Source organism: Lissotriton helveticus, chromosome 8 (assembly GCF_964261635.1).
Source record: "Lissotriton helveticus chromosome 8, aLisHel1.1, whole genome shotgun sequence".
Taxonomy (NCBI): domain Eukaryota; kingdom Metazoa; phylum Chordata; class Amphibia; order Caudata; family Salamandridae; genus Lissotriton; species Lissotriton helveticus.
The window spans coordinates 732,867,749-732,880,248 of NC_136069.1; the positions used below are offsets into that span (position 1 = coordinate 732,867,749).

The window sequence follows — 12,500 nt, forward strand, 5'->3', positions numbered from 1 at the left end:
GAGGCAAGAAGTAGTCCTAGAAGGCTTCTTGAAATTCTTCTTGAATGGTACGATTAGCTCTATCCCTTCTGTGTTTTATTCTTTGTTTCTTTCAGTTTTGTCTGGCATGATAGGAATTTGATACGTATTTCACTTAACTGGTATGTTGTTACTGTTGGAGGGCTATTTTTTGGTCTCCGCTACTGCTGTCTAATTGCGAAAGACCTATTGTTCGCTTACCAAGGACTGACAGCGAGCTTACAGTCCACATATTCCTTACGATTAGTGGCTCTATTTTCACTCTTATTTGCTTGCTTCTTATTCCTTGGCTTGCATTGGCGTCATGTGTTTGACCCTCCCCTGGTCCATAGCCTCTTATCGTCCTTTTAAATAGCTAACTTGTATCCTTACACTGCTTGCTTTCAGGAACTACTATTTTTTCTGTTTGGTTAAGGAATTATGATTTTGGATGTGTTTTCCAGCTCTCTTACACCTTAGCTTCTCCCTCCCCACGGCCTGTGTTGCACTTTCCCTTATGTTCTTCTCCCCGGCTCTGTATTCCTCTGTCCCTCGGGGGTTACTGTTCCCCCCTTGCCTACACCCATTTTTGAAATGTTATTGTATTTCTCGGCTTCTCCATAGAACCCCCACACCGACAGTCCTTTTCAATATATATATTTCTTTTTTTTGGAGGGCGACACAGTAAATCCTCCACCTAAATATGTTTTTTGTCAATGCTGTACTGCATTGCCAAAACACATTGGCAAAGTCAGTAGGTTGCTGAAGTGGGATCTATTGGCTTTGCCAGTGCTTGTTGCTATTGTGCTTTCGTATGGCCACTGCAGATATGTTCTTTGTGCCTCCTTGAAATGTGCATTCAGAGCAGTCTTGTTAATCTCCAGAAGTTTACTTTCATATATAAATCTGTTTAATGATTCTATTTAAGAAACCCATTTATTCAGCTTGCCTTTTCAGCCATCTTAAATTCTGTCTTTAATAATAACACCCCTTAAAAAGGCCTATAAAGAATCCAATCTGAAAACAATATGTCTGAGCCAAGGTTTTCTTGGATGAATTCCTTTAATTGATGATGCATGTGTGCCACAAATCTCCAATCCAGTAATAAAGCTCTATTGGAAGTCTTTCTCCTCTTTCTCTTTGTGGGGCTCGGCACAGAGATCTCAAGGCATAACACCAGATGGTTGGCCAGGTATTGTAGAGTAGTTGAAACAGTCAAAATGTTCACAGCCAACTCTTTTGATATTAAAAAATAGTTGATAACGACCACACGTGACATCTAGCTGAAAACACAATTTCCAGGGTCAGTTGGATTCACTTTCATAACTGTGTCAAATTATCTGTAGATTATGCATCAGATTAGATGCAGCAGTTCTTAATATATTTCAGAGATGGTTTTCCTTTTCATAAATAGTCAGTAAGCTCCACTGCAACATTCCAATCCCCACCTAAAATGTTTGGAAATACCATCCCTTCGAAATGACATCTAAGGCCTGCAGCATTGTAGTTGGGTCGTGCAAGATGACCATAAACAGTGGTGAAAGTAAAGCAAGGGTTCCCAAACTGTTTCGACCAGCGGCTCCCTTGATCTATTGGCCGCGGCTCTCTATTATGTTACTTTTTTGCGGGTGGTGGCACGTAAGCCCGGCTTCGGGAGTACTTCTGTTTTTCTCCCTGTAAATAATTGGGATAAAGTCGATGAAGCTATTATAATCATATGACTGTGACAATTTAATTTAGCTGTAACTGTGAGCAACCAGCCAAAGAATTCCCCTTGCACAGAAGAATACTGTTAACTTTGCCCACACCCAAAATGGTCAGTATTTTTATGATGCGGTCTAGTGTTTTAGTAATCCTTGAAGCTCATGGAGAGGGTAAAAACTAAGGTTCATCTTCCCCCGGGCCATCTGAATGTGCCATGATGCTAATATGGTAGAAAGGCACTACAACACACCCCAAACATACACAGGGTCAATATGGAAATCATTGCAGGAAGTACAATAGGGGGGATCCGCCCCAATTAGAAACCAGAAATGTGACAACGGACCCTTTTTTTGCAAAGTGCCTAGCTGTAGATTTTGAACCCTAGCTTTGCGGGCACCTAGGGAAATCTAGCAAGCTTATACATTTTTGAAAACTAGACATCCAGGGAAATACAGGATAGGGTGACTTGACTGGCTCTCACCAGGCTCTGTTACCCAGAATCCCTTGCAAACCTAAAAATGTGTCCAAAAAAGCACACTTTCCTCACATTTCTGTGGTGAAAAGTTCTGGAATTTGCGTGGGTCCACAAAATTCCACCCACCCCGCATTCCCCAAAGTCTTCCGAGAAAAATGGTACCTCACTTGTGTGGGTAGCCCTAGTGCCTGCGACAGGAAACGGCCCAAAACGCAAAGGGGGTGCACCACATTTTCACAGTGAAAACGGACCCTTTTTTGGCAAAGTGCCTAGCTGTAGATTTTGAACCCTAGTTCTGCCGGCACCTAGGGAAACTTAGCAAACCTGTACATTTTTGAAAACTAGATACCCAGGGAAATCCAGGATGGGGTGACTTGTCTGGCTCTCACCAGGTTCTGTTACCCAGAATCCCTTGCAAACTTCAAAATTTGTTTTAAAAACACACATTTTCCTCACATTTCCGTGGTGGAAAGTTCTGGAATCTGTGTGGATCCACAAAATTCCACCCAGCCCGCATTCCCGAGTCTTCCGAGAAAAATGGTGCCTCACTTGTGTGGGTGGGTCAAGTACCCGCGACAGGCAAGGGCCCAAAACCTATTGAGGCGACTTCAAAATTACCTACCACAAAACAACCTGGTTTTGCAAGGGGGGGTCCCATGAGTTTTTGGCCCTGGGCTAGGCGGCCATCTAGGGAAACCTACCAAACCCACACATTTCTGAAAACTAGACACCCTGGGGAGTCCAACAAGGTATGGCTTGCGTGGGTCCCCCAACATTTCCCCACCGAGATTCCCCTGCAAACCTCAAATTTAGCTGAAAAAAATAATTTTTTCTCAGATTTCTGTGTGGGAAAGTTTTGGAATCTGCATGGATCCACAAATATCCTTCTACACAGCATTCCCCCAGGTCTCCAGATAAAAATGGTACCTCACTCACGTGGGTGGTTCAAGTACTCGTGACAGGCAAGGGCCCAAAACCTATTGAGGCGATATCAAAATTACCTGTCACAAAACAACCTGGTTTTGCAAGGGGGGTCCCAAGAATTTTTGGCCCCGGGCTCTGCGGCCACCTAGGGAAACCCACACATTTCTGAAAACTAGACACCTGGGGGAGTCCAGCGAGGTATGGTTTGCATGGGTCCCCCGACATTTCCCTCCCCAGAATTCCCTGCAAACCTCTATATTTGTTGAAAGAATCTATTTTTTCTCACATTTCTGTGTGGGAAAATTGTAGGATCACTGGGCTGACACAAATTTCCTACCACCCAGCCTTCTCCCAGGTCTCCCAATTAAAAATGGTACCTCGCTTGTGTGGGTAGGCATAGTGGCTGCAACAGGAAAGGGCCCAAATCGTACTGTGGAGACTTCAAAATGACCTAGAACAAAACTACCTGGTTTTGTGGGGGGGGGCCTGTGGTTTGGGCCCCGGACTCGCCGCCATCTAGGGAAACCTACTAAACCTACACGTTTCTGAAAACTAGACACCCTGGGGAGTCCAATGAGGTATGGCTTGCATGGATCCCCCAATGTTACCCTACCCAGAATCCCCTGCAAACCTCAATTTAGCTAAAAAACACATTTTCCACATATTTGTGTGTGGAATCACCATGGTGGCACAAATGTCCTACCCCACAGCTCTCTCCTTAGTGTCCCAAGTAAAATGATATCTCACTTGTGTGGGTGTCCAATGCAGAATTGGCTAAAAACTTATTTTAAAAAAAATGTAGCGCTTATAATTCTCGGTGCTATACCCTTATACCCTAGGTTTTGGGCTCTTCCCAGTCACATGCCCTTGCCCCACCCACAAAAGTGAGGTATTATTTTACTTGGAAGACTGACGGGAACGCTGTTGGGTAGGACATATGTGCCGGCATGGAGATTCCATCCAAAAATATGTGGAAAATGTGTTTTTTTTTCTAGCTAAATTTGAAGTTTGCAGGGCATTCTCAGTAAGAAAACGTTGGGTATTCACGCAAGCCATACCTCGCTGGACTCCCCCGGGTGTTTAGTTTTCAGAAATGTATAGGTTTGGTAGTTTGCCAAGATGGCCGCCGAGTCCGGGGCCAAAAACCCAGGTGACCCCCCTTGCAAAACCAGATTGTTTTGTGCTAGGTCATTTTGATGTGTCCTCAATACGTTTTTGGGCCCTTGCCCCTTGCAGGTACTTGACCCACCCACTTTTTTAAAGTTAGGAGGGGCATCCGTCAAGGATGCGTACTCGCCCCCCTACTATTTTCTCTTTTTATTAATCAGGTTGACACAATTTTAAGAAAGACTAATGCAGATGCTCCCATCATAAATGGTAACCCTATCCCAGTCCTTTTATACGCGGACGACGCGGTTCTTCTCTCTAGGACCCACAATGGACTGCAGTATTTAATTAATCAATTCCACGTATTTATTGAAAATAGGAAATTGAAAATTAATAAAGGGAAGACGGTTACTATGGTGTGTGGTAAGAAACCAAGAAAACACAAGCCCTTTTTTTTAGAAGGGGGAGATTGGAATCTGTTAATAGTTTCTGTTATTTGGGCATCACCTTTTCAGGAGATGGGAGATGGATAAATGAACAAAAAAGTGTTCTTTTTAAAATGGTTAGGAATACAAATTGTATATTTAGATTTGCTGCTAAATTAGGGGATCGCAGAATTCATGAAATGCTAACCCTTTTTAACGCGAGATGCATTTCCTGAGCTATATATGGGGCCGGGGTCTGGGGGTATGATGCACAGAGTGCCAAACTAGTTCAGGGGAAAGAGAATGTGTTTTAAAAAAGATTAATTAGTGCCCCAGCTTCGGCCTCAATTGCGTTAATACATAAGGAACTCGATATGCATTATGTCAATGATTTAATTGTCCTCCGACCTTTGTCCTTATGGCGCTCAATTTGGGAAAAGGAGGAAACAAAGTTTACGCAGGACGTAATAACCGATTGTATTAAACTTGACCGCCGATCAAATATCCCTTGGCTGAATCATATACATCATTGGTATAAAACACTGTATGGCCTGGATATTTTTAATGACTTAACAGCGGATCCTATACCATCAAAGCGGGAGTTGAAGGTCTCGTTCTTGAAATATATAGCTGGGATTAGAATGGAAAAATACATTCAATCTTTACCAGCAATACAACATCAATGAAGGTTTTCAATCCTACCTTGCAATTGTTAGTATTCCTTCCCACCGATTTGTATTAACCCGTCTCCGCCTAGGAATTGTGCATCACCTTGTGGCCTTTCCCGTGCCCAAAAAACCCGGAACTTGTTTGTGCCCATGTGATGGCAAATCCAAACAGAGTACGTGTCATTTTATGTTATCTTGTACCTTTTATACCTCTTTTAGGAAATTTTATTTGAGACCCATCTTTTTAAAATATAATACGAATCATTTACAAATAGCAATGAAACTATTGTTTAACCTAGAGACCCCAGATGTATGCTTTCATGTGGCCACCTATATCTTAAAATGTATTTTTGCAAGAAAATCAATTATCATATGAACTCTTTCAGCTGCTAAATGTACTGTGCACTTTAAATAAGATGTTGTTGACATTATGCACTTTATCATGCTAATTTGCACATACATGTATGTTGGTTTAATCGCTGCTATTGTATAATTTGCACTGTTGTATAGACACAGCACTTGCACTTTAGTGCTGCTAATTGCATACTGCACTTTAGGAAGGATGCCGTCGAACCTTTCTCTAGAATTGCTAAATTGTATATACCATAATATAGCGATGACATTTAGCACTTTAATTGCATATTTGCACATAATTAAAGGTTGTATAAAATATCACTATTATAGATAAATGCATTCTTTGAATGGCTTAATGTTTATGTTCTACAAATGCTGCTAAATGTATTCTAGATATAGAATCAACTGTATAGGGTTTTTGTGTTTTCATTTCAATGGTAGTATGCTCTAGTATTGTGTAATTTTTATTGATGTTCATTATGTCTGTTGCTATATGGTTGTATTTTCTTTACAAACCGAATAAAGCATCTTTGACTTTGACCCACCCACGCAAGTGAGGTACAATTTGTATCGAGAGACCTAGGGGAACTCTGGGTGGTAGGACATTTGTGGATCGACATAGATTCCAGAACTTACTCACACAGAAATTTGAGAAAAAAGTGATTCTTTCATCAAAACTTGAGGTTTGCAGGGGATTTTGGGTAGGAAACCTTTGGGGGACCCATGCAAGCCATACCTTAGATGTTATCTTGGGGGGTGTAATGGGGGCAATGTGAGAAGCAAATAGTTGATGGAATGAATGGATATATTATTAGGTTGCAGAAATATGGTTTCAAGCACAAAGAGATATTGAGATACACAGGTATGTGTATACAGGAGGCAGGCGGAAGGGAAAGGTCTTTCAAAGGAAATAAAATGTGAAAAATTGGAAGTTAATGTGAAGGTCAATTTTTCATTTAGGGTTTTAGAAATATAGTAGGCCTAGTTTGTTTGAGATAGAGTCCAATCTGGGGATGTACACATCTAGCAAGAAACATCAAATCATCTATTACAATACCCAACTACTGTTTTAAATTCTTCTCTAAGAAATGTGGCTTTTAGCAAGCAGCCTTGCTGGGAACACTTTAACTTTCAAAGAGGTGGCAGATACTTGCATGTCTGCATAAAGCAACCACAGTGCTTGTCGTGAGATCCCTTTATGAGCGACCATCAAGCAGACATTTAAGCACATCCCAGTATTTATAATTACCATTGGACAACAATGAGAAAGTAATGTTCGAGGCATAGTGATGTTATTTCTAACAATTGTGTGTACTGCCCCACTGAATACAATGCAATCAATACTTGCAAACCCAAACAGGACCCCTGTATATGTACCAACTGCAGGCGTACATTCAGTACTATGAAATATTGTTCCAGTTTATGCGATTTATTTTACACCAATTTTAAGCTATACATAGAAACATGTAAAAAAAATGAAACACCCCAAAATAGAAAAAAAACAGTCGCTAAACAATGGCTGCAGAATGTTCATTAGAAAATTCAGGGCATCTTTATCTGACCCATTCATTACCTGGTTCAGAAGGGCGTCGGCCATTACAGACAGGTTGTGTTCATTGTCCCGCCTGAAAAGCTCTATACCCAATGAAACAGACACCACTATCTTCTGAATGGATGTTCCTGAGATCACTGTGACCCCCCAGTATCCTCCTTGTCCTGTCTCTTGTTCTGTGTTATGGTGGAGTATGGAGAGGAGTAGTATATGCTTCAACATCATTGAACATACAGAAATTTGATTTTTTTTAATGTAAGAAACATATTGGTCGAAAATCAGTACGTATGAAATGATATGACTGTCATACAAATTCAGCCGGAAAAGAGGAGTTTACACTTGTAATGGTCGAAATGTTTTATGAATTAAAAGAACTCTTTCCAAATATAATAACAATTTAGTAAACACTAGAATTGTCTACCTAACTATCATGTACTCAGACTTGCACATAAAAACTTAATTATGCGTAGTGTAAATACGGGCCTGGGGGTTTGCCTTTAGCAGGGTACCGATCTTCACAGCCTCTTAATCTAGCCTAGTCTGCATAGAGAAAAAAATGCATAAAATACATATTTTATTTTAATACAATCAAACAATTGTTCACTGTGGCTGTCGGGTACACAAAGTCTAATACAACCAAATGGATAGAATTGCAAGACCAACTCAGATCAGTTCTCTAGTGGAACCTAGTCCTAATGTTCGTTCACAATGACATTTGGTTTCTTTTATTTGACAGTATCAGCAACCAGCCTTATAAGATGTTACAGATTTAATGTAGTGATAATCGGGTAATCACATGCAGTTTTATCTCTACATTTGAGACCATGGTTTGTCAGATCATAACATACATAGCAAGTTGCATTTCTAAATACAACAGAGCGTACACCGCTGGTACACAGATTGACATGTGAATAAGAGCACAGGGAGTACCTACACTATCTTAGAACCCCACCTCTTCAACCTGTGTCTTCCAACCAAACCCTGCAAGACTGTTGTCTTAGAACAGAGCCTGATCTTGCCTCCGTTATGGGATTCACTCTGTGCTGCAGACATTGGGGAATGCTTTCTCCACTGCACTTATCTGAGAGTCATACAGGAGATAGGCGCATTTTGTAGCATGGTGAAGACATTACCAGTACTGTGGATGCCCGTTATCATCAGCTATATGTCACAGTATTTGCTTAATCCGTAGTGGAGTGGTGGCTGCCTTGTGTTGCAAAGGGATGTGTATCCTTTATGGGATAACTGGTTGGTGTGACTGGCATCCCTGCAGGCTGCTATGAGTTATCTTTAACATCTGGTATATCTACTTTTTTGTTTGTTTGAAATCTGTTTATTGAGATTTTGAAAACAGGCAAAGACATGAAGACATAAAAGAACAAAGCATTCACTGATGTATATATCCGATTAATGCAAGATTATGCAAAACGTGAAGAGATCAACAGGGCATCAGGACTAATGTGCATTATCCTATGTGTATAAATAAGGCCCCTCAATAATGCTGTCTCAGTGCCGAATGTATAAGGAGTCTTGGCAATTTAATACACCGCAAATTGGGAGGGGGCAGATCCCGGATCAGAGTAAGACAGACACATAACAACTCTAAACAAAGGTGGGGTCATTTTTGAAGGATATGCGTAAATGTGCCATGTCAGGGAAGTGAGTATGCAGAACATTCTCAAGCTAAGGTGTTGGGAAGAGCAGGAGCATGGCTGAAAAGATGTTGTTCAGGTGGGGAAGCGCTGGACCCTTGGATGCCAGTGGGGGTCTCGTTGACGGAAGGGGGTTATTCAAATAGGTTGAGTGCTTTGAGCCTATGGAGCTTAAAACAGTTGTGTTCCAAGCGGGTGAAGTAAGTTATCAGAGGTTGCCATGTGTGTGTGAAACTCTTCTCAAAGTAGGACACCCTATGGGACAGAAGTTCTATGGCCAATACTTGCCAAAGGTGTTAGAACCACTTGGCTATTAACGGGGCTGAGACTTTCTTCCTGTGAAGAGCAATTCGCTTTTTGGCTGGCTGCCCTCAGCATGTGGGCTATGAGGTGCCAGTCACAGTGTGTCATGGCTTGCATTGTCAGGACGAATGCCCAGAATCACTGTGTTGAGCGAATCGGGATGTGGGTAGACCACCACCCAGTTGATATTGCTCAGGACTTCTTTCCAGTAGGTTGCTACGAGGGGGCAGGACCATGTGGAGGAAATAATGCGTTGCCGATTGTTGTGCTTGCATTTACAGCTGCTCAGCCAGTATGCTTGTGTGTATGTATGGAACCTTAGAATGCCTGATGACAGTGTGGAATGTTGGTGTGCCTGGTGGACTGTAGAGTGACGGTTGGAGAGAGTGGGCTGAGCTATGAAGATGCAGCTCCTGGTGGGGCCATGAACTAGCTTGAATTCATCTTGAACCAACCATCATTCTGCTTGTAACCAACAACTATGATCCTGTAACTTTATAAATAAACCTCTACTTGGATTTACCTTGTGACTATCATTATACTTTATTACACCGATTTGCATCTAAACCATAGCAGTGAGACGGTTGGGAAGATAGTGTGCAAGCGGGCCGGGTGTAATACCACTGCGTCATCAGTTTATATGCGGTTCAGCGTTATCTTCTTTTTGTCTTGGTCTTTTGGTGAATGGGGCAGTTCATTGATACAGACCTAATGCCTGTTGTGTCCTTTTTGAATAAAACTGACACCACTGCTTGGTGGTCACATTGGGCTCCAGTGCTTACAACTTTTCTTTTCCACGTGATGACTTAGCAATAGTTGTCAAAGCATTGGTGTCTTGAGTTTATTAGTCCGCATCTACCCCGCAGCAAGGGTGGATTTAGAGTAGTGGGCCTCTAAGAGCAATTGTCTTTGCATCTTATCCATTCTTGCAGACACAGTTAACAGTGGTCAGGTTCAGTTAACGATGGTTTCCTCTGAATATAGTTTTGATTACTGTGCTTTGTCCTCAAATGATCCACAGTCTTTTTTTCTGCTATGTGAAAGGCCTACACATACCCTTACTTGAATTGAAAGCTGTCAATGTTAAGTCAAATGATTACTGAAGCCATTGTTCTCTTTTTTAAAATATTTTTCTTGTGCTGAGTTTTTAGGTTTCGTCTGGCGTCCGCTGCGCAGCAGCGTTCGCGCAGGCGAAATCTGTTGATCTACAGTATGGGGCTTTGTCCCGCCTCTGTCTTCCAATGGCTAGCTCCATAAATGGAGGCTAGCCATTGGAAGAGATGGCTGTCTGTTACTCTTTTCCCCGTCCCGACGCGATTCGGGGGCGTTTCTGGGTCTTTTTTTAAGTCCCGCCCTCTCCTCTTCCCATTGGCTGGAATTTTACCTTCCAGCCAATGGGAAGGGGAGAGCACGAAAAACACGCCCCCGAATCCCTACAGGGCGCTGTGCTTTCCGAGCAGCGTCTACCGAGGACATGAGGTAAGCCTCTGCCCCCCTGTTTGTGCCGTTCTTCGTGCCCCTGTCCCCCCTTGTTTGTGCCATTGTTTCTTGCCTCTGACTCCCTGTTTGTGCACCCCTTCCCTCCGCCCGCAGCTCTCCTTTGTCCTGCTCTAGCCCTCCCCTTCCCTCTACCCATGTATTCCTTGCCGTACTGCATGCTCGTGATGTATTTAACCTCGCACTCACTTGTTTTAAATTAAAACCGAAGTGAAACTCCTGAGCTATAAATGGCCGGAAGTAAGATTTTTTTTTTTATATGGCGAAATTGGTCCGATGCTGTTGGTGAATCTGTGTTGCCTTAAGTCACCCGTGCGAGTCTGTCTACTCCTCAAAATTGAAAGCGGCGAACAAGTTCTGCAGTCCACCCACAGAAATACGTTTCAGTTTAACTGGTTTTGCTCTGTTATCCTTCTCTCTCCGTCTGCATCTCTATGGAGATGATTTCATTTTTATTTAATACGCAGAGCTTAACACACTCCTTTCCCCGCCCTCAAAGAAGCACCTCCTTGTTAAACTTTAAAGGCAGGCTGCTCGGAGTGTTTCAACAGTAATTGCAGTGTTTAATAATCTTTATCAGGACCAGTTGTTCTTGTCTTGGCGTAGTTGTCATTTTATTCCGATGTCAAAGTAACGCGAAGTCATTTGCCTTTAATATTTAAATAGCTACCCCACGCAAACCTAATTTTGTACTGCATTGTGGTAATTTCATTGTTTAGAGAAAAATACGCGCCTTTAAGGTCTCTATAGTTTTCCGCGTGGATCAACGTCCCAGAATGACATTGTAACAATCATACACTCAGCCCGATCGGATTAACCTGCTGATTCTCATTGCCGTGGATTACAGTGGATCCGTCGTACTGCACGCGACCTCAGTCATGTAATCAACTGCACTCGTCTTTTCTTAATAGTGGTTAGAGGAGTTGAGGGCCACGGGGTAATTTGACCGTCTTAGAAATGGGAACTTGTTTTCCCCATTCATAAATGTCTCATAAATTACTGATCGATGATAAATTTGGCTTAACTTTGAACGTTCTAAATTGAATTTTCATTATCAACGTATTCTTCGGAGCTTGGCTGGTGGTCCTTTCCTCAGGAAACCCAAGCTTTCTGGTCTCAGGAGATCCAGGGCCTACACACGGCTTTGAGAGAGAGAAGGCGTCTTCCGTGCTGAGAAACAGTGCTTCCTGGTTCGTTTGTTTTTATGTTCGGATCAACCACCCCGTGTTTGAAGTGGCCCGTATGTTATGTTATGAGCAAGTGGCCCGTATGTTATGGGCATTTGTGTAGCAGCAGTGCTTTCAGAGTCTGGGCGCCCATTACGGTTATGGGATTCTTACTAACAGAAGTTAATGTAATCTTTAGATATTGTGTTTAAATGTGTTTAGTGTTTTATTATTAATCATATTGGGTATCATTAAGTGATGGTTCATGCTGAGTAGTAGATTGCTGGGCCCTGTCATAACATGACTGCTGTGAATTGTGCATATGGATGTGTGTGTGCACCAAAGGTCTTTGCCATTTATTTCATTCTTCTGGCGGGTTCAGTTGCTTAGTTTGGAGTTTTTATTCGAATTGGTAGTATCATAGCTGATTATGTGGTTGGGTGCAACATCATAACTAAGTGTGCTTTGTGCATTTAAGTTGATTTCTTTCTGAATGGTTGATATGGTTATTCTTAATGGTTATTGACAGGAAATGAACGTGCTTTTGCGATGGCGAGTCTCAACCTACTATGCAGTGGCTTTGGTGTCGTGTTCTTGTGATGTGTCGGGTGATGTGCCTGATGTGCTTTGTTGGTTCAGGCACAGTGTACATATATTGTCATAAAGATGTTCTGTT

The 12,500-nt window shown here is 42.2% G+C and overlaps 1 protein-coding gene across 3 annotated transcripts in view; it reads left to right on the forward strand.

Moving 5' to 3' along the window:
* The window catches only part of CARS2 (cysteinyl-tRNA synthetase 2, mitochondrial), a 742,767-nt gene that overhangs the window by 564,645 nt on the left and 165,622 nt on the right, over window positions 1–12,500 (forward strand). The window lies entirely within an intron of this gene.